The sequence below is a fragment of the Danio rerio genome, chromosome 2, assembly GCF_052040795.2.
Source record: "Danio rerio strain M-AB ecotype USA chromosome 2, GRCz13ab, whole genome shotgun sequence".
Classification (NCBI taxonomy): Eukaryota; Metazoa; Chordata; class Actinopteri; order Cypriniformes; family Danionidae; genus Danio; species Danio rerio.
The window spans coordinates 35,396,654-35,418,445 of record NC_141022.1 but is presented as its reverse complement, the minus strand read 5'-3'; the positions used below and the strand labels follow the sequence as shown (position 1 = coordinate 35,418,445).

At 35.7% G+C, this 21,792-nt stretch overlaps 1 long non-coding RNA gene across 5 annotated transcripts in view; it reads right to left on the bottom strand.

Annotated features, from left to right (window-relative positions):
• si:ch211-139k8.2 overlaps positions 1-21,792 on the bottom strand; it is a 76,178-nt gene that overhangs the window by 36,991 nt on the left and 17,395 nt on the right. For all 5 annotated transcript variants that reach the window (XR_015478691.1, XR_015478690.1, XR_015478688.1 and 2 more), the window contains exon 2: positions 980-1,022. This is a non-coding gene — a long non-coding RNA (si:ch211-139k8.2). The remainder of the gene's footprint in view (positions 1-979; positions 1,023-21,792) is intronic.

The window sequence follows — 21,792 nt, the reverse complement described above, 5'->3', positions numbered from 1 at the left end:
CTCATATTAACATTTTAAAATTAGAAATAGCTTCAAATATTCATTGGAACAGTGAGAAACAATTACATTTTAAATAGAGCTGAAGTATTTTTCAGATCATTTTTCACATTTAATTAGCATAATTAAGCACAAACTATCAGAGAGAACAGATAATAATCCATATGTAAGCCAATTCATTGTTGACTAAATGTTCAGAATTTTTGCATTTTACCTTCATAGAATAGCATAGCATTAATAAAGAAAGCAAGTAACATCTATATGTGAAAGACCTGCATTCAAACTCAACAAGCTCTCTTCATGCATACCAAGTTAGTAACATCCTGAGCTTTATAAGGACACATCCAGGGCCAGAATGAGCTCGCCACAATCCAAGGCCTGGTGACCTGATCCTTGCAGAAGGCTAAAGCGTAACAGCACCCTTCACGTGTGGCCATTTTCTCCCCATGTTGGGAAAAACACCTGTTTGATCACGTCCACTAGACGGCCAATGCAGCAGATCGCGCTACTGCCAAAACTCCATTTTGGGACTGGGTGACAATCTGTAGCTGGCATCCCGCAATGACGTACCCAAAAAGCACAGCAACTGCACGTCACCCACATCAGCACACGGGGCTCACATGACGTCCCTGGAATCACAATCAGATTCCAAATGAAGCCTGACTGATTATTATGGAGCTGAATCAGAGTCATCTGATCAAAAACAAAACTCCACAACTCATTTCCGATCTGTCTGCGGTAGCCTTTCACTCAGGAGTGAGATACAGAAACTGATTATGCACTATTAAACTATTTGAATGCAATTCAGTGTATCAGACAGTTGACATACTGTACAAAAAGAAATATGCAGCTGTGATTGCCAGAATTTTAGCCTTGAAGAAAAGTGAAAAGAAAAATGAAGAAAAATTACAATCCTAATTTATTAATTTGTATACAGCGGTAATACATTGCTAAAGGAATACCTCACACAAATTAAACTTACCTTATCTTTTACTCTCCCTGAAGTGGTTATGAGTATCTTTCATCTGTTAAACAGAAAAGAATAAAATAAAATTGATTAATATTCATCATATATATTTTAGAAACTTGTTTTTAAATGGGTAACAGATTTTTTTATTGCAGCATTTTTATTGTTTATTTTTTTATGTAAAATCTAGCAAAGACTAAAGATCAACTAACTTTCTAAAAAGGCTGGTTATAAAACTTAATTATAGGTCAAATACAGACAAACCCAACCATTGGTTTCAAAATGTGAAAATGTGTTCAAAACAAAAAAGTTGTGTAAATATATGTTATTAAAGGAATACAATGATTATTAGAAGTGATTAAAAATAAAATGAAAAAGGTATGATGAAATTTCAATTAATGGCTGTTTGCAATGCTATGTATTTTTGGGTCTATGTTATAAAACGTAAATGTACTAATGGAATCAAAAAAATAATATGTCAAAGATGCCAAAAGGATGGAATATGTATCATGTAAAAAGAAGAAATAAGTAAAAAATAAATAAGTTGAAGTAATAAAGAAATGGTGTGTGACAATGGGGCGGGGAAAATAATAAAGCTTGTGCTTCATCTCGCTCCATTTTGACAATGATAAAATGCATTTTGTTTAAAGAATTGTTTTGTATATGATTTTTCTGTTCAAAATAAATAAATGAAATAAACCAAATCAAATCAAAATTGGCTTTAAAATTAACATTTTTAGGGGTTTGTTCATTTTTTACCCAAATTATATGCATTATAATCCTTAACCACTATTCCACCACACTTTTACATCCCAATCTAAAAGCACACTGGCAGCTGCTTTAATAATTACTTTAGCCAAATATTGATTACAATATCTATAAAAGGGGCGAGATCTAAAACCCAACTCTTAGAGTGGACGTATGAATTGAGGTGAAATCCAAGCTTTACGTTTTACACTTATAGAAAGTCAAAAATAGGTGGGTGGATGATGAAAATGGGGAAAGAGGGTGAAGGAATGATGGTCTGGGTTTTTTGTTTCAGTCTATTTTCGTCTTGTAGTAAGGTCGAGACAGATGCACGTGGGGGAAATTACTGCGCTGTATTCAAATGCTGCAGAGATGTGGGTTACAATCTTGGCTGTTACCCATCAGATGGGGAGGGTCCCTATTCATTTTCAGGAAGGAGTGAGTAATGCACCGCTATCATCAGCATAAACCCCACACAAATATGGTCACTCGAGTGAAAAAAACATGACTGACAAACCACAAAACCAGAGAAAAGCTGGACAAATTGATCTTCAGCAATCAACTGCAAATAATAGATCCATTTAATATCCCACTGGGAAGAAAGTGTGCACTTTTTCACCTTCTTGCAACCTATAAACTTGGTCAACAACTGCATATCACAGATCTACTGCATTCATTTACTAATTAATACACAAAATATAACTAGTATTAATTGTTTTTACCGTTATTATTTAGTTTTATGGCTCTCAATACATTATGAAAAATTCTTTAGTCATTAACCTCTAGAGTATAAATATAAAAAAAAAAAACAGTGACTATTTTCAAACAGGTTTCCCTAACACTAACTAACACCACTTGTTAGGTCAAAAGTAGCACAGAGATTACACTAGGGCTGAGCAATATTTCGTTTGAGCATCGTTATCGTGATTCGTGTATCCGCAATATTCACGTCGCAGGATTAGATTTAATTTCTGTACCTGAATACTGTTCGATTCCCAGAAAACCATAAAATGCTGTTTATTTATTTATTTTTGCTTGTAATTTATTAAAATTTAGCAGATGCACTGAATAGAAAAAGACTTGACCATAGATCACAGCGGGGTAATCAGAAGTCATGTAATACTACAGAACAGCTTCAGTCTTTACATCCACACAAAATCAGCATTTCTGTCGTCTATTTCAAACTAATGTTATAGTTTAAATAGAACTACTGATGTCTGCAGTGCTGACCAAAATAGAGTAAAGGTCCAAGCCCAATTCTAACTCCTTAGCCCTTCCCCCTTACTTGTGCCAGTTCATTTTAGCTTGAAGTCATAAGGCTAAGGGGAAGGGGTGGATACCCCTTCAACTGAGATTTTTCAGGACCACACTCGAAACCAAGGGGTAAGAAAATTTCCCGGAATACACCAGCCACAAGGGTAGGATAGCTAAACCCGAAAGGAAGGAGATCCACAAATTAGTATTTTTTGTCATTTAGAATTTTTACAACAAACAAGTATATGTTATAATAAATGTATAACCGCGTTCGTGTTTTACCGTCATGCTTTAAATAAAAATACTAAACTAAACTATAATCCCTAATAATAACTCCTGTACAGTAGTCCCACAACATTATAACACTCGAATACCCTGTCAAAAAAGTCTAGTGGCTGGGACTGACATTTTTACAGTGTCTGCTATAATGTCAATTTTGTTTTTGTGTGTTTACATGTTTAGACGAATATGGCAAGTATGGTAAATGCAGAGAACAGTTACGATCTTATTGCCACATTAGATCGTTATAACAACATAATATATGCCTTCAGTGATTTCCTAAAGATAAATACCAAAAAATAAAGCAACTGGTATAACTGCAGCAGTCGTGATCGTCTGATCTCATATGAAGCAAGAGATCGCGATGACATACTGTATGATGACGTGTGCAGGTGCTGTAGTGCTGTCCCATTTCTAAGGGGTAATTTTGAAGCCCTTTCCCTTCACACTTGGATTAAGGGCCAAGAGGAAGGGGTACAAAATTACATTTGGGATTGGGCCTAGATCATAATTTAAAAAAGGCGAACATCACTAGAATCACATAAATGCACATTAATTTGTTTACCTTATTTAAAAGGTAAAGTATTCACTGCATTCTCAATAGGTAACTACACCTATATTCGTTTGCATAAAACATGACCAGCCATTATCATACAGATTCAAATAATTCAACATGAACGATAATACATTTTAGAAAGTGTTTGCATGCAAATTTCACACACAAGTGCATATCTAATTAATGAGACTCATTGTAGTTTAGTTGTCTCTAGGAAAAAGTAGTGACACTGATCAGTCCTGCTGGAGGAACCTGAGCCTCTCTGTTAGTCACATGAGAAACTTTCGCTTTCTTCCATACCATACGTCAGTTTAGGCTTTAACCTCTGATGTCTCCTTTGAGGTTTTGTGACCGATTTAAAAAGGTAAGAGACCTGCTGCGTTTAAAGGAGCAGAAACCAGATAAGAGGAACTAGATAAAAGCAAAAATCCCCTTATACATCAAACCCCCGGAAAGGAACATTCAGACTCTGCACACATTTGAATACTTGACTCAAATCATTTCTGTTACCTATGCAACTGCATTTAATCTTTCCAATGCAAATATGTTAATCTAGAACTCCCCTTTGGAGTGTTATTCACTTGCAGATTCAAACCAAGTTTTCACTCAAAATGAGGAACAAAGCAAACAACGGGTCACAATCTCCCTAAATTGTTGAAAATGACTAACTAGGATGTCATGATTAATGTTTTATCACAGCGGAGGCTAGACAGTCGAAGGGAAGAGTGTAAATGAAAAGAGGATGTCCCTATAATAAACATTTAAAAATATCTTGGGTTCCTGTAGGTTGTCATCAATATTACTACAGACAATTCTGGTGCTAAATTTTCCAATCTGAAGAGGAATCTAAACATATTTATTACAACAGCAATGTAGTATTTCACTGGTAATAACATAATTCATTCATTTTCTTTCGGCTTATTCCCTTTCCTAAGCCAGGGGTCAGCGGTAAATCAGGGGTCACCACAGCGGAATGAACCGCCAACTTATCCAGCATACGTTTAACACAGCGGATGCCCTTACAGCTGCAACACAGCACTGAGAAATGTTTATAACAATGCTTTAAAATATTAGTGTGAGGGAAGTATGATTTTGAAATGAATATGATTAAATCTTGTGCGCAAAGGTTGGATTGAATAAATAAATAAAAGATTAAAATACAATAAAAAAATACAATAAAAGATTGTGTACTAGAGGTGTGAACCTATACTGGTCTCACGGTTCAGTTACGATTATCATGCCTTCGATTCGGTTCAATTCGATATCTCGGTGCATCACAGTGCATTGATGATGCTTTCTATATACAGTGTTATATTTTAGGGGGGAGGCTTTAACAAGCTGTCTGTATAAACACACAGGCACACAGTACCACACTGTCTCTCATTCAAACACACAAACATAGACAGCACCAAACAAACAAACAAACAAACAAACAAACAAACAAACAAACAAACAAACACACACACACACACACACACACACACACACACACTTAAACCCTCGCAACAGGGAGAGCTCGTGCTGAGCGGAGCAGAAAAACGAAAAAAAAGAAGCACTTTTCTGACAGTCCCTTACTGAGAGTTCCTCTCAGCGCGAGCTCTCCCGGCTAAACACATATTGCGAGGGCTTAAACGGAGCAGTGCTCGTAATGTCGAGCGAAAAAAAGAAAGACAGCTGTGAAACATAACCAGCTTTGTCTTTTTGTAGGAAACAAAGTTTAGATCTTTTTAGGGTAAGAGGTGTTTGAGTTAATGCCGTCTACAACTGAATGCGTGTCAGGAATATCGAAAACAAAACCAACTGAACCATGCTCATTTCTGGCGCCCCCCTGGATATACAGCGCCCTTAGCATTTGCCTGTAGTGCCTATGCCACGGACCGGCCCTGAGTTGGCTGAGTGTTGTAAATACCAGCGCTCACCTCCCTCGCGACAGAGCGCATAGGAGATAAATGACGTCAGTACATAATAACCGGTTATGATTATTACTGAACCGATACCGAATTTTCTGCGTCTGCATAGCAGTGCACCGAAGAAACAATTAATTGTGACACCCCTATTGTGTACATATTAAATTAATATACTTTCTATATATTTAAAAGAAAATGTGACTGCAAAGCCAGATTTTCAGCAGTTATTACTCAAGTTCTTTTTTCCATGTCTTTATTGACAAATAAAATTGAAAAATATTTTAAATGACAAGTCATTAATTAATGCATCACTAATGGTTAAAACTAAATGAATGAATAAATAAATAAATTAATTTATTAATGAATAAAAATAAGCTCCTATAGGAGGCCAGCTAGCAAAGTGCAATGCAGATAAAATCCTCTGACCTCAAAAGGTGCTCTAGCAACAGTCACAAGAGGCCATGGTCTTGAGCCTCCTTGTTAGAGCAATCGACTCCCATACAAAGAATCGCCGGTTCAATCCTAGCTCAGTGCGAGCAGGGTGCAGTAAGACTGGAGGGTTACATGTGAGGGTTTGTCCGGGATTTGAACCTGGAACTTCTTGCACCTGAAGTGAGAATCATACCACTACACCAACAATAAATATATAAATAAATAAATAAATAGAAACAGTGTTTAATGATTAACAGTTTAATTTAAGTATTAGTTAAAATGTACAAACTTTACAATTTAATCTGAAAATAACTTTAAAATGAAATTTTCATTAACATTGCACTCTATACCACTGAAGTACTGAATGAATTGGCCATTTAATACACGGTAAGGGCAAGTATTAGCAAAGTAACCTTATTCACTGACAGCCAAAATAAAAATCTCCTCAAACACATTTCTGTTCAGGTGAGATGAGTTCACTGAAAACCATATATGATGTAGTATGTCTTTGGAAGAAAAGTCCTCAATAAAACATTCTACAGAAAGGCCAACATCTAAACCTTCACAAACTCCCAAAATACAACAATCCCAAACAGAAAACCAAAACTCAGACTCACTGATACATATTTCAACACATATAACAAACGACCACAATCACCATCCTGGAAGAGATCCTGTTTTTATATACATTTACATATGAAAGACGCACACAATCCATTCTATTCCATGTTTCAATTCTTTCCACAACAGCAACATATTCTTTTTCCGGTCTCTTCACATCAGACAATAGCATGTAACAGCAAAAGGATAAAAGAGGAAGCATTAACCAGCCAAAACAAGTGAATCAGAGGAAATCCACAATGCCAACAGCACCGAGCGCATGTGAGTCAGGATGAGGAGTTCTTATTGGCACAGGAAAATATGAACAGGGTACATTGTAACAGAATTATGAAAACAATGCACTCAGTATAATATCAGGCAGCCGGTCAAGCAGTGATTTCTGACAGTTAAGTGTTTGTTTTTGTAATAAATCATATTTTCCATATTTTATTAATATTTCCCCTTCCAAGAAACTAGAATCAGTAAAGCATGTATTTGCCATCAGCAAGCAACATCTTTTTTTATAGATCACACTACAAGTGAGTGAGTGATACGTCAAAGATAGTGATTCATTCATAAAGACACGGATGTTAACAGAGGAGGAAGGAATGAAAAAGTCATTCTAGTTTACTAGAGTCTGTACACAAAAGAAAACCACAAACTGTTTTAGATGAGCCTGTAAACTTGAAACAGTTAATATGAAAATCAGTAGTATGTATTAATGGGAGAAGTCAGTGAAGGGGAGTTTTGCAATGCAAATGTTAACGGTCAAAGCGTCATTCTGCCTGTTTAAACTATGATAAGACCTGCAGAAACTTGAAAGCGTTTTTTTTTTCTGTAAGCTTTCTGGGAAAGCAAATGATGCACATTATAATACTACAACTAATTGGTTCATAAAGCGGAAACAGACAGGATTAACAGACACCAAGATGTATTACAAGCTTCACATACCTATAGTTTTATAGTCTGGCTAATCATATTCATAAAAACACACAACAAACTGTGAAATAAATGTGAGTTCTCAGATGAAAGTGAAGTAGACGTAAAATGTACATATTGTATATAGAATTATAGCATTTAATCTTTTTAGCACTTAATTATTGCAACTAATATGCTATATAATAATGCAATATTGACTAAATATTTACAAATAACAAATCAAAACCATACAAATGTCTCTGTCAAGAGAAGAAAAATAACAATACTACAGTAAAAGTTACTGTTTGCAAATATATTTTAAACCAAACTTTGAATTATCAGCTACTTTTAGTTTAATTTTAAGGTTTTCATTCATTTTAAAACTAAAATATTTTTTTTGTTCATTTAATCTTTAAAATTCATAAAAGCTTCATTTCAAGTAACAATGGTTTGAAATTTTAGAAACAAATTTTAGAAACAGTTTTATTCATTTTTTCAGTGTTTTTTTAATAAATTTTTGCGTTTAAAAAAATATTGATCCATTTTTACATTTTTTTTACCTAAACATTTCCAGCAAACACCACAAATCTGGTACATTCATGCAAATTTCCCTGTTGAAACCAATGCAAACACCTGAAGACTGTGGTCATGGCTGTAGAGAATGTTTCCTTTCCGCTACAGCCTCCGAGAGTGAGATATCTGCACTGTGATGATGACTCAGTGTGAACTCAATGAACTTCTACAACCCATGTTGGAAAAAACTATGCCCCTCCCCCTAACCTAGCCCCTGCACTAGCCCCACCCCCTCTGCTGCTCACCCCCTCCCTCTCGCTCTCTCTCAGCTGACTCTGCTGTCTGTAATGGAGATGAATCTGACATCTTCCTGTCTGTGTGTACTCAGCTAACTCTCTCAGCTGAGCAGCACCTCCAGCTAATAGAAACAAATCTCCAAGAGCAACAGCGCTACAAAAACCAGCTTCGCTATCAGATCTATGGCAGGGGCAGAGCGGTTCCCATGGGCCTCAGCTTCAGGAAAACACATTTATATGGTGGTACGCTGAGAGATAAAAGTAACACCACAGGGCAGAATGAACTTCAGGAATTCCTGTATTTAATTATGTCCTTCATGAAAATAACGTTACGCTTGGTATTTTAATATGACAAAAATATCAAGAATATCTGTGGCCAATGCTCTTTCGAGTTCACTGCTCTGATCATCTAGACCAGAGATGCCCACACTAGGGCCAGTGGGCCAAAGTTGGCCTACTAATCAATTTGATTTGGTCATTTCTAATTTAACACAAGTTTTTTTGTTTTTGTTTTTTTTTTAACTGTTGATCTACAAAAAAAAAAAAAAAAAGCAACTGAAATTAAATGTTTTAATTAAATGTTGTGAATTAATCAGATAAAAAAAATAATAAATAAATAAAGTCACTTGATGTATAGCGGACATTGCAGAAAACATCAGCAAGCGAATCAAGGCAAAGCGTATTCTTTATAATTATAGATGGGACTGTTCATATTTTTTATTTAGGATGTATTATAAAATGTGCAAAAATTTATCTTTTAAAGTATTTAAAATGTAATAAATTATAGTATTAATTAAATTATAAAATAAATTATATAATGAATTATAACAATAAATTAGAAAATTACATTGACAACTTTACAGTTTTGTATATATAACTCCGGCCCACCAGCCTCAATCATGTTTAGTTTTTGACCCTTCATAAGAAAAAGTTTGGGCACACCTGATCTAGACTATTCGCTCTTTGTATTCTTAACTTTTTTTTTTTTTTTTAAACATGCAAACAATATTGCAGCAGGAAGAGTAATTTTGAGTTCGAGGCCGGTGAGTATGTAAATGTGTTGCTCTTCTGTTGTTTATAGTGTGATTCAGAGCAAAGTATGGGAACCACTGAAGCCACTTTATGCATGGAGAACAGGGAGGTTAAAGATGAGTGGCAGGACGATGATTTCCCACCGTGAGAAATGATGATGAATAGCTCATTACTATAATACTCATATTATTTCTGTGTTTGTAAATTAAAGGGAAAGTTCATCTAATTAAAAATGTTATTTTACTCAGTCTATAAAAGATATTGCTCAACTTTTTTCTTCTTTTCGTCTATGGATTTGTCCAATTAAATTGTGAATTATTTATATACATTTTTATGCTATAATTATTCAATTGATCATTTGATTCTTCATCTTATTTATAACTGCACTCCTGGTCCTTCAAACAAAGCATCATAGGGCATAAAAAAAATCTGTTGAGCCAGGCATGCAAAAAAAAAAAAGTGTTTAAAAAGTGAAAAATGCTGACTTTACAGCGACCCGCTAGCTTCTGCTCTTCAAGTTCACTGCTATCAGAACAGGCCATCAAGTCTAATGTCATGTGCGAGGTGCTTATGAGCAGGTCAACATGTAAATGGTGCACCGGAGCATCACGAAAACAGACCTCTGGACTACTGACCCAAACAATGATTAAATGTGTTGAACAAAACACTAAACACAGAGACATACCATGTTGAGAATTCATATTTTTTATAGTTCTGAAATGTGCTGTGACTTAATGCAATTACCTCAAAGCAGAGTTGTCTATTTGTATAGTGAAGTTCTCACACTCCACTAGATTTAGTCTGTTTAGATATGATGTTTACAATATACAGCTATGGAGAACAAATCTATTTAAAATTTTATTGTAGGAACCAGATGCTTTATTTGTGTTATTAAAACTGTGGACGTCATTTCAAGTTTTAGTTCAAGAGGTCAAGAGGCAAACAGTAATGCATTAACTAACATTTTAACCCTGATCATACTGAACCCTTACATATTGTCAGAAAAGTGTGCTTACACTTTTTTTAATGCGTATGATTCATATGATTTTTATATAAAAATGTTACATTTTTAAAAGCCCCCAAACCCCACACCTAAACAAAGCCATGATTGGGGATGAGCAAATCTTACTCAAATGTGCAAATATGATCATTTAAATTAACATGAATGTGTCACTAATTTAAAACATTAAGTACAGAAATGAGGTTGGGTTGAACATTTCTGATGCATTCAAATGCTGGTGCACAGACAAATATTTCTGCTTAAGACAAAAAACAGAAACAAACTATCCCAATACTAGCCATTGTAAACAAAAAAAGTCAATCATCTGATTCTTGACAATGCATTGTAAGTGCTCATGTAAATGTTTACCACAATCCTAAAGCCATAATTCACTTCCTCAAGATTGATAAAGAAAAACTTAAATAATGCAGCCTTTCAACGTTCACAATATCTCATGACAGAGACAATAACTCCATATGTTTCCTTGGCAAATATTTAAACATTCTTTCTTCCAGTGAGTGGCTCTATAGTGTGCGGGAAGGCAGGCTGGCGCCGCTGTGGAGAGGAAAGACCTGATCTGACAGAAGTCCTCTGACATATCACTACAGCTGAGCTACAAGCCCTGCAGCCGCCCGCTGGCCTTTCACTCATGAAACGTGATACATGCACACTACTACACACAAACACACCTCCAAAACCTACTTTCCCTGATGCACAAAACATTTAGCACTGCTAACAAAATTTTGTTCAAATATAAATGTAATAACTGCAATAAATGTAAATATAAATACATTTTTTAAGTAACAAAAATAACCAGACCAAAAAAAGAATTTTTAAAAACTAAAATAACGATAAAAACAACAAACAAAAACATATTTTATTCATTAATAAAACAACAACTATTAATAAATTATATATTAATGAAGTACTATAAAATCAATTACATTAAGCATCAAAGAAATCGAAATAAAACATATTAACAAGCAAAATAGCAATTTTCCCTTTGCATCAGCCAAGTGTGCATGTTATATATAAGGTAGGGTTTTACTTAAGAGTCGTTGATTTATTTCTGTTGATTTGGTAATTCTTAAAAGTCGTGGCTTGATGTTTTTCATGAAAATTGAAAAACATCTTTTCACATTTCAGAGTTCATCAGTAGCGAAAAGCATCATAGTTGGGTAAACTTAGAGCGCAGTGAAAGAGAAAGTACAACAAATAATTGTTTTACAATCCCATTTGCTGAAATAATACAAGAAAAACGATTTATTTTTACTATCAAAAAACAAAAACAAAAGAAATAGACCATTAATGTCCCAGTGTACTTCAAAAACATGATCTAAAACTAAACTTAACAATTTTTTTTAACAAAATCTCTCCAAAACGAAGCTAATCAAAGTCAAAAGTTCATCAAAAAGTGAACTATTATGCAGTTCATTGTGCTCATAAGCACCTTTGAGCTACCATTGATCCATAACAATTAAGCAGCAGAGAAAGTGGAAATCCCAATACACTTGTCGCCCCATAAACTTCCATTCATACGCAAGCAAAGGTGGCAGACCAGAAACGCAAGCTCGAGCAACAAGTTTTGCTTTCTGCTGCATTGCTAAAGTTTAAGCTTGGTAAACACTGACCTGCGAAATTGCATCACGTGACCGCGTGAGAGCAATCGAAGACAAAAACATGACCTGGTGTAGATAAATTTAAAATATGGAAAAATCGCTCACCTTTTTAAATGTCTAATCATCTTGTTTAGTCCCGTCTGGTGCGGTGCGATCTGGTGAAATTATCTAATTGGCAAATTTTTGGCAGATATTGCGGTTTGATTCGTGATTTAATTTTGTAGTGAAGTTTCAGCTTAATAATCTGCAAGTTGTTGCGACAGCTCTTAAAAATTACCTGCTTTTATTCAGTGTCTGAGTTTGAAACCAAAATATTACCATATTACCAATGCTGTTTTTCTTTGATATTAATTTGTCTAGTAATGCTTTTGAAGCAGCAGGTACAATTCTCCCCCTTGTCTGCATTTAACTGTTTGTTTGTTTGTTTGTTTTTTTGTTTTTATGTGTTTTGCATAGTTCAGCTGTGCAATCCTGATTGGGCAGAATAAAAGTGTGCTTACTCAATCGGCTAGTAAAACTGTCACACGCAGACGACAGTCATGCATTTGCTCTGGGTGGGTTAAATTAAATAATATATATTTTATATCGCAGCCTCTTGCGATTAACTAATCGCAATATTTCAAATTGTGATTGCGGTTCTTATTTGTTTAATTGCACAGCCCTAATCTCGTCCCTTTTCACATCGCCATGCAACAGAATTTTGCATGCCAAAACTCTAGTGTGACCGTGGCATCAGACAGGTGAAAATCATTAAGAACAACAACACTCATTTAGAAACTTGAATGAACAGGATGGTTGATTAGCAAAGCTGGTACAAATATATCCGTACATGGACTAATCCATCGCTGAGAGATTTTACAGACCCACACACTGGACGATAGGCACAACCACACATGCCACGTCTGACAGTTTTAAACCTCGTTCCATTCAGTGTCTGTCCGTGACAAAAAGAAAGCAATATGGCATGCTGCCATGGTGTCTCTTCTCTGTAGAGAAGGCTGTTTGCCTTATAGGAAACAGGTATTCCCTCACAGCAACCATTGTTGTTGTGTTGTGTAGAGGAGTCCACTCAAGCAGCATGACACATTTACAACCCAGCTAACTGCAGAATGGAGATATCAGAAGGTTTAAAGACAGTATACCACCATTCAGTCTTTTTAATCATGTTTTTCCCTCAAACTAAAAAAAAAAAATGTTTGGATCATTTGTGGAACACCGGGGCCCTTACAACATCAAGCCAATCTAGCCAAAGGGACAACAAGCCATCTCAATTTAATGTAAATAAATTCATATAAACATCAATGAATAACTTATTTTCCTTAATAAAAATTTACTTTCTTAATTTAGTTATTTCTCCATCAAGGCTTCATCTTGCTGCATTGAAATTCAGGAACTGAAACGATAGTCAATATAATTCTGAATGGTGCTGCTGACAACATCTGATACTATGATGTTTTCAAAAAATGCGCATGTACGTAAGTGTTAGAGAGCTCGTGTAAATAGCATCTGTGTGTGTGCGTGTGTGTGTGTGTGTGTGTGTGTGTGTGTGTGTGTGTGAGGGCTTGTATGAATAGCCTCTGTGTGCGGGTTAGCGAAAGAACAGAGAGAACAGAAGTACAACGGAGAGTTTATATAAACAGAGTGGATGTGTGCTGGCTCCTGGATACTAATATTCATCTTAGCTGGCTTTAGCAGAGAAAGAGCGCTCAAACCTTCCTCTATACAATCACATCTCTGTTCTACCATGTCTCACAAATCCACACAGACGTCTTTTCAAGAAATGATAGAGAAAAAAGTCCTCTATAAACAGGGTAGAGTGGAAGGAAACTCAATTACCCACGCACTTCCCCACGCTAAACCTTGACTCTGTCTGTATATATTATATTAGTGGTTTTGCACTAAATAGACTAGTACACTGTGTCTATTGGGGTTCATATGAAGAAATCAACCTGATCAGAGGAGTCACCAAATGGAGTCTTTAACACACTTTTGGATTCTCAATTTATGTTTAAGAGACATTTAATGCATGGTTATGCAGATTTATGTTAATAAAGAGGTTATTGAATAAAAACTAATATTTCTTAAGCAGGAACACAGAAGATGGAGACACTTCCTGCTGTTTTCGTATCCACAGTAGTGATTGATCTGACAGATCTAAAAAGGTTCCAAAACACAGGGCTCCAGGCTAACATTTTATCCAGAGGGTGGCCATAACATCTGATTTTATTCTTACTACAAATCATATTTTTGTTGCAAAATGCAACCATTTTCTTGCAGTAGGGCTCTGAATAAACACTTAGGTTTTTAGTTCAGACAAAAACATAGTCACATATGCAAAGTAAGTGAAAACTAAAAATAAAAGCCGGTAATAAAGTCCTATTAATGTAATGCCTTTTGTGTGCAAAGCAAGTACTACTAATGTTCAAAACATAAAATCCTAGTACAGTAGTATTGGGCGATATATGAAATTTTCAGATTGCCATATCGCCCCCCTGTGAGATCGCCGATTCACCATACTATCGCAGTGTTATGTATATAATAATAATAATAAGAATAAGAATAAGAATAAGAATAAGAAGAAGAATAAGAATAAGAATAAGAATAAGAATAAGAATAAGAATAAGAATAAGAATAAGAAGAAGAAGAAGAAGAAAAATAATATATTGTAATAATTATCATTATTATATTTAACCATATCTAAACATATTTACTAACCTTTCGGCTGATTTTTAAACTTATTTAATAACCTATTGCATTTGCAGAACGTTTGATCTTGGACAATAATTCAAACCAATGCAAATCACCGCGCTCTTACAGCTAAATGGGCTTTGAGACCAAAATTTTATCAAAAAAGACAAGATGCAACTGTGGCGCGGGACAGGATTTGATGTTGACTTCCGGTTCATGCAGTTATCCTCGGCCCGCGAGGCTGCTGCAAAATGGATATAATATACATGGATAAAAGCAAATGAAATGACATTTATCTACACACGGAAGAAACAAGGATGCTCTAAGATTCTTTTAGAAGGGAGGCGGATAGAGGACTCGCAGCCCGCACATGACCATGCGGTAAAGTTTTCCATGTTGTTGTTCAGTTGAGGGCGGCGTGGCTTCAGTTCAAATCATCACAAAAGTAATCATCAACAGTGTCACATTTGTATGTGCTAAGATCTAACACAATTTTTTGTGCTTGGCATGCGTGTTTATTTTTTTCTGATGAGAGTTTCATTTTAGACATGGCTGAGGCGAGTCGGTAATAACCGATATTGCTCTAATATTAAATAGCCTATTTGACCTAAAACTTTTCACTGAGCTCAGTAAAATGTTCTTTGAAAAGTTATTATTAATCTGTTCAATAATTATTTAATGCCAAAACAAATGGTAATATACATAGTTTTAAATTTCATATAGGCTAGTTTAAATAAATAAATAAAATATACTTTAATAGCCTATATACATAAATATAGGCCTAATATATTTTTAAATTTAATAAATAGGTTATTTTCTGAAAAATGTGCATGTCCGTGTTTATCATTCTATCGAATTAAACACAAATAAGACAAATAAATTTCGTGTATTTGAAGGAGCAGTCAATGCATGCACTTAAAAATAGTCTACAGGTCCCCTTAAAACTTAAATAGGTTATTAATCACTGATATAAAAGATAGATAACTTTTTTGATAAAGCAAGAGAGAATCATGCAGCAGTGCTGTTAAAGGAGTCTCAAATGACCAACGATTGCAACACATTTTTATCCAGAACATTTGAGCTGGTTTCAGAGTTCTTTCATTTTCTTCTTCAGTTATCTCATTTTTACAAATGGTTTTATTTAACTTGTTTGTTAATAAAATCCAGTTTTGCTATTTAGCCTATTATTTTTGTGCAACAAAGTTGCAAACTAATTTGCTATAAGATGTGGCTGTGCCCTCACGTACAGCTCCCGCTTAAACACCTGCTGCTGCTGCTGAGACAGAGAGAGCGCAAGAAAGCAATCGAAATAATTCATTTTGGTCCAAAAGTGTCGGTCAGGTGATGTTGATGTAAACTGTTAAAGCTGTCATATTATTTATAGTTAATTTATTATTAACGATGATGATTAAAAATAATAATACTATTCATTTTATTCAGTAATGCAATTAAACATGTAATAGGTCTACACCAGTGTTTAACGAGCTAAATATCATCTTTAAAATCGTCCTAGGTTTCAGCTCTCGGTGATATTTTTGCCTATCGTCAATAAAAGATACTATCATCTATCAGCACAACCCTATAGTACAGTCATCTATTCAAGAGGCTATTTCCATCATGACTACTGTGACACTACAGATTCAATACTCATTAAATATTGCATAGCTGACACCTTTGTAAATTTAACTACACCGAGAAGCATAAAAATACTATTGTTTTCTGCAGAAGAGCTTTATATATTATTTGGTTCATTATTTGTAGAATTGCTCATAACTTATAACTGTCAAAGACTATTGGCCTTATTCTTCTATGCGGAAGCGCATTCCTTTTTGCGATTGTTTTAGAACTTTTAATTTAGTTGCCAATGGGAGAAATGACTACGAATAAAAAACGAGAAAAAAACAAGTGTTTATGTCAATACAGACAAAGCAGAGTAATATAATAAGAAAATATCTTTATAATGATATAATATTTTTACAACATCAAGCAGCATAACGAGCGGTTTTTAACATCTAAAAATGAACAGAAATGAATGAGACTGGAATTCTCAAGCAAGAAATATTCAAACTTTGCTGCTTTAAAATGTAATTTAAATTGCGAGTTCAGTGAGTAGTTTGAGACTTCAGCATTCCCCCATTCATTTAGATGCAAGTTTGATCTTGGATTAACTGCCTGGATGCATTATTTAAGGTAAATATTGCCACAGAATGAATGGACTTGCCTTGAAAGGGACTTTGGTACTGTATAAAGTGGTATAAAAAGACAATTTTACCTTTTTGGTCATTTTTAAATATCCCCACTTTTCCCCAAAACCAGTGCAGGGAATGTCTTACAAAGCTTCAGTAAGCGGAAGTAAATTATTTTAAAAAAGGAGTGCAACCTGATGCAAATGATATTAGCTTTCACACAAATCATCAGAATTAACTGGTGACTAGAGAAAATCAAATGTCAAGATGCATGTGACAAGACATCTAATGGGGTATGACCAGGAATACAAGTAATATAAGACAAGTAATATAAGACTAGAAATCTAAGTAACATGACCAAGAACCCGAATGAACCATGAACTCCTTTCCCACCGTGACAGAAGCATCCAGAGCACACAACCGTCCAGCAAAGCCGAGAGGTCAACACAAGTCACCACAGCTGTGCTTCATAAATTAGACCTTGACGGACTGCCGGCACACAACAGGTGCCCTGTCGGCCCAAGGGGTGTTGGGACGGTGCAGCTCTTCACTTTGGTCTTGGTTACTCACATGCTGAGCTACAAACAACAAAATTAGCCCTTAAGCAATTGACCACCGCTTCTATTGGCTGGAGCAGATGGCACATCCTTTAGTCACGCCCCTAGGCACAAGACGAGAGTGTCATGATCTTTCCAGCCTGTCAGACCTCTGTGACGCCCTGCGGGACAGTCACTAGTTACAGATGCCTCCCACTTTATCACAGAGCACAAATCTTTGAACTCCCACACATCGTTCCACTGTAGGCTAAAATGATAAGTAAGGTGAGATGATGAGTAAGGGAAAAATAGATTGTTGACCGGAATTATTGAAATATCGTAAATGTCCATATGGCGATACATATTTTAATGGTTTGCAATAAATGATTGATGAGCCCGTCACTAGCACACCCTCTGAATGTGACTTCTTAGCACATCAGGCAATGTAGTTACATGACAACACGCATCCCTGAAACAAAGCAGAGTAGACATGTTGGTTTTCTAGTCCTAAAAATTTCTACTTATTTTAGTATGGATGCTAAAATATTGTATGATAAGTAAGTAACTCCACTCTGTTTCAGGTGTTTTTGTTTACCTGTTTGTTCTTGAGTTGTCAGATTGATAAATCTATACCAGTGAAGCAAAAGGGTGGTGATATTTGTATTTATTTTAGTTTGTTTACATCGTTAAAATATCTAATTTGCTTGTGCAACATGGCTGTTCTCTTTTAGAAGTTGTAGTGCTGCTAAAGTGTTGGTTAAAATAATTTTTGTATTACATTTATCACAAAGAAAAATTCAACAATATCTCAAAGCCCCTATTATTGAGTTAGTAAAAATAATGTACATCTCAAGTATTTGCAGAAGTACTGTAAGCATTAATTTACAAACAAATGCATTCACCTACAGTGCTGTCATGTACTTGCCATCATTTATAAGAAAACATCTCCATCACTGATGAAGAACTTTGACAATCCAGGATATTGCTTTTATACAGTAGGTAACACTGTTACAGATCATCTAAAATAGTGAAACAAATAGGAAGGATGCTTGATTTAGCATAGGCATGCCGTGCTATGAGCAACAATTAATGATAAAAACTACCCAATGTAACGGCGAAAATGTTAACAAACACACACACACTCACATTTTGTTTTACAACAAAATGTGATTTTCTCAGCTTGTACATCAGATTTCTTTTTTTTTTTTTTTAAATCAGAGACTGCAAACGAGTTTAGCAATAGATACTGAACGTTTTCAATTTAATGAATGAGTGGACTAGATGGATAGATGCTTATGCCATAATTATTATGTATCATTTATTAGGGCTGTCAAAATTAATTGTTTCTTTGGTGCACCGTGATGCAGGTGCAGACAATTCGGTATCGATTTAGTAATAAATCCTAACCGGTTATAATGTACTGATGTCATTGATCTCATATGCGCCATGTCATATTAGAATACTATGGCGAGGCAGGCGAGCGCAAGTAATTAAAATGCAGAAACTCTGGACAATTCACTGCGTGTGTTTGCTGGACAGTCATTCACTGACACTGAAAATCATAGGTACTGTTCAAATATCTGACTACTTGTATTAAAAGGACAAGATTGTATTAAATAATTATAAAATGTTATAAATATAAAAATAATACATTTTAATACCAGAATTCTTATGCTGTGAAGCAAAATTTGAAACGGTGTATGAAAAGCATCGTCAATGCACTGTGATATAGGGTAGGGCCTATAGACCATGCCATTGTCAATTGCTGATGGCCGACAAACTTCACAAGGCTGAGCCGGGATCGCGATCTATCGCCCTGCCGCACATTTATATTGACATATCACTTATTATTTGCATGTCATCAGCAATAACGGCCTTTTGTGTGTAACTTTTATGGTTTGATTATGGGTAAACAAAGACCATGTGGGTCACGTAGTAAAAACGGTAGACTACAATTAAATAATTTGCTATGAATTAATTGATATTTAACAATGACCCCCACCCCCTGCTTACGACAACGATTCCATCGTCCATCGCGATGTTTCACATTAGACATCGTACGATGCCAATTTGGTCAACAGCCTAACCCTAACTGTGATTACGAATTGAACTGAATCGATGGCATAATTGTAACCAAACCATGTGACCAGTGTAAGTCCACACCCCTATCATTTACGTTATTGATTTTTGCTGTTGTAGGCAGTAATGCTCTTTCAAATATCAAAAAACAAGAGATACACAGCTGTAATGTGGTTAAAATCTGGAGTTGCGCAATTACAGGAAAAAAAAAAGAATTAAATTATTGGGTAAAAGCTCCTGCTGCATCATCACTCCCACACTGACTGGACACAGCAGAACACAGAGTCCCCGACATACCTCACAGAACCAAGTACACTTACTCAGTCCAGACTGACCTCACTAACCACTGCAGAAGAATCCTACATCAACAGTCAACCACCCTTCAGAGGCCACTGGGTTTCAAAGGTAAATTTTATCCAAGTTCTCCCATAATTACTCAGCTGTAAAGCCAGTAGTGCTATTACACAATCCTGAGCCTTTGCTTCTGAAGTGGGTTTGGTCATAAACACAGGGTTACGGTTTTGGCAGCCAAGTCAGTGCATTGTTCACACAGCCGGCAGGATTCCAGACTGTTTACGGTAAACGTGTGTTAAGCCGCACTGGCACGAGTGCTTTTAGGTTGGGACCTGGCATAGTTAGAAATTTTTTCACCATGACTAAAAATATCAAAGTCCTTGATTGTTTAAGCACCTTCATTTGGTGGAGACACAAGATATCTACTTATACATTTTTAAGGTTTACCATTTTTTTCCTTCGCATATCTTCATTCCTCTCTCTCACTCTCTCTCTCCTTGGCATCTCTGGTGTTCTCTAGGAAGCAGGCCAAGATTAAAAATGTAATTGTTTAAAGAAACAGGAAAAAAATGTTAATACCAAAGAAAGAGGAGGGGAGAAACAGTCAGCTTCCTCCTGGCTGAGTCATTTTAATGGCATCATACTGACCAGAATCAGTGTGTGAGCTAGACTAGATGATATCTGGTCACTGAGCAGGATAGCCAATTCCTGGACTGGATTGAGAACAGGAGTATTTTAGGAGATCTGGCAGCTTACGTGTGTACATTACAGACTGCAGATCTAAAATAGGAACCGCTGGCCTCTCAACTCTGTCCTAGTTTGGTCTTTTTGGTTTTTGCTACATGCTAAGAAGAGTACGAACAAGCGTTTGTCTTGCTTTAGATATTCCACTTGTAATATGACTGCAGCGAGTCCCTTCATGAGGTGTAAGCGAATCCTCTTATACTTCTTTGGTCTCCAACTGCAGCTCTTTAAATACACACCGTGACTCAGCAAAAGAGAGGGAACATGAGAGAGCAGATCAGTAAATCACTGTGTCATGGTGGAAAAGACTAACTGAGAGAGAGCGGGAGAATGACAGCTCATTCATAATTAACAGAAAACAAGAAAAGGCCTCCTAGGATTAGGCTGATTTACACTTCGCAGACAACAATCCAACAACAGAAACACAAATCTATTTGCAGACATTCCAAAGAACTTCTCAAGAGAGTTTTAAGTACAGAAAAGGGCATTGCCAAAAAATAATGAAAGTCTCTTTTTTACTCTCTGGTTGTAGGGTGTTTCTGTTTCTTTGGCCTCATGTGGCTATTTTAAGCACAAACTGGTTTCAATTAGATTATATAACGTAGCAAGACTGCAGTGCAGGACATACGAGGGGACTTTTTTGAACAAGCCAATCTTGACAAAGTCAAATGGAGCTGTGGGTTCAGCCATGACTATGATGGTTAAATAACGACAAACACCCAGTTACTGAAATAACACAAGCTCAATACCTCTTGACATTCTTTCCTGTTATTTAACAGAATCAAAGTCATTACTCTATTATGCTTTGGGTGGTCGGCTGTCACAGTCATAAAGACCCTCTAGAAATGCAGAGTTTACTGGAAGCACAGTGGAGTGAGGCCAAACTGTAAGATCATTCTCTTTCCTAACAATGGGCCAATATTGTGTGAGGCCTGATGATCAGGCTTTCCACCCACAAAAAACAACCGATGTAAAGGGAAAAAAACATGCATCCTGGTGAGAGCAGCACAGTATGTAAAAATTATCAACATTGCTTTATCTGACATTTTAAAAGTAAGGACCCATAAATATGATGATCAAACACATTGAAGGACCTGCTTCTTAAAATATAAATGTGATATAACCTATTATATAAAAAAGCTCAGACT